The following is an 844-nucleotide window of genomic DNA, read 5'->3' on the forward strand; positions in this document are numbered from 1 at the left end:
GATTAATCTTACTTGTTTGATCAATTTGTAGAAGGTCTGAATTGAATCTATAACATTTTCAGGAATACTGTGGGCATTCCTTCAGTGTGTAAACGGCTTTTACTCATTTGTGCAGCGTTGATACCACTGCTGTGTTCAACTTAAAGCTATGACCAAGTAGGGAATTCTATGTTGTACAAAGGTTGTTCCCTCATTCAATCTGCAGTTTTCTGTTCAGTCACAGATCAACCACTCAGGGCCTGCGCATTATTCCTTAGCTCTTTTGCTGAACACAATTATACGTGCCCAGTGCCACTTGTGGTTTCCTAGTGATTAATTGAATTTAAGTGTGTCATATACCTTCCTGTTCCAGTGTCTCAATCTGCATTTAATATTATCATTCCTAATGAAGATATTATTTCCTTGTGTACTGTTGATTGTCAGTTACTTTTCTTTTTTTCCCATGTATTTTTTATTGTAATTAATAGAAGGGTTAAATTATATTCACCAGGTAGAAGGTGCATTACTACATAAACATTGATACCCTTTTTCACGTCATGTTCTCCATTTCCCTCGCCCCCTCCCCCCGCTCATCTTGATTTCCCCCTTCCCTATTCAATTTCAAATAACCAATTAAGAATATATAAAATATATCAGATAACAAGGTGAAATATTGTATCAGTTACTTTTCTTTATGTTTCAATAAATCAGATCATTCTGTAGTTCTGTGTTTAGTAGGTATCCAATAAATTACACTAATAGTTTCCTGGTAACATACTTTTATTTTATACTATGCACATTAGAGTTTTTTGTTCTTTCAAATATTTTTGTTGCAATTAATAGAAGGGTTACATTATATTCACCA

This window comes from Megascapheus bottae, chromosome 6, assembly GCF_031878675.1.
Source record: "Megascapheus bottae isolate mThoBot1 chromosome 6, mThoBot2.hap1, whole genome shotgun sequence".
Classification (NCBI taxonomy): Eukaryota; Metazoa; Chordata; class Mammalia; order Rodentia; family Geomyidae; genus Megascapheus; species Megascapheus bottae.